Genomic DNA, 1,277 nt, shown 5'->3' on the forward strand with positions numbered 1-1,277 from the left:
CTAATACTGTAAGAATTATGGATGAACCTCTAGAGATTTCGAATGAATATAGATATATATATATATATATATATATATATATATATATATATATATATATATATATATATATATATATATATATATATATTAATACTATTATTACTAGCTAAGCTACAACCTTAGTTGGAAAAGCAAGAGGCTATAAGCCCAAGGGCTCTAACATGGAAAATAGCCCAGTGAGGAAAGGAAATAAGGAAATAAATAAACGATATAAGAAGTAATGAAAATTAAAGTAAGATATTTTAAAAACATTAACAACATTAAAAAAGATATTTAATATATAAACTATAAAAGGACTTATGTAAGCTTATTCAACATAAAAACATTTGCTGAGAGTTTGAACTTTTGAAATTCTACTGATTCAACTACCTAATTAGGAAGATCATTCCACAACTTGGTCACAGCTGGAATAAAACTTCTAGAGTACTCTGTCGTATTGAGCCTCATGATGGAAAAGGCCTGACTACTAGAATTAACTGCATACCTAGTATTACGAACAGGATGGAACTGTCCAGGAAGATCTGAATGTAAAGGATGGTCAGAATTATAAAAAAAGATTTTATGCAACATGCATAATGAACTAAGTGAACGATGGTGCCAGAGATTAATATCTAGATCGGGAATAAGAAATTTAATAAACCGCAAGTTCCTGTCCAACAAATGAAGATGAAAATCAGCAGTTGAAGACCAGAGAGGAGAACAATACTCGAAACAAGGTAAAATGAAAGAATTAAAACACTTCTTCAGAATAGATAGATCACCAAAAATCTTGAAAGACTTTCTCAATAAGCCAATTTTTGTGCAATTGAAGAAGACACAGACCTAATGTGTTTCTCAAAAGTAAAGGTGCTGTCGAGAATCATACCTAAAATTTTAAAAGAGTCATACAAAGTTAAAGAAGCATTATCAATGCTGAGATCTGGATGTTGTGGAGCCACCGTCCTTGACCTACTTACAATCATACTTCAAGTTTTGTTAGGATTCAACTTCATACCCCATAATTTGCACCATGCACTAATTTTATCTTAATATCCATTAAGTGATTATGGAATTGATGCAAAGATAATAGCATCATCTGCATATGCAACAAGCTTGTTTTCTAGACCAAACCACATGTCATGTGTATATAGTAGGAAAAGTAATTGCCCAAGAACAATACCCTGAGGAACACTAGATATCACATTCCTATACTCACTATGGTGGCCATCAACAATACCTCTTTGCAATCTATTACT

This window comes from Palaemon carinicauda, chromosome 7 (genome assembly GCF_036898095.1).
Source record: "Palaemon carinicauda isolate YSFRI2023 chromosome 7, ASM3689809v2, whole genome shotgun sequence".
NCBI classification, from domain to species: Eukaryota; Metazoa; Arthropoda; class Malacostraca; order Decapoda; family Palaemonidae; genus Palaemon; species Palaemon carinicauda.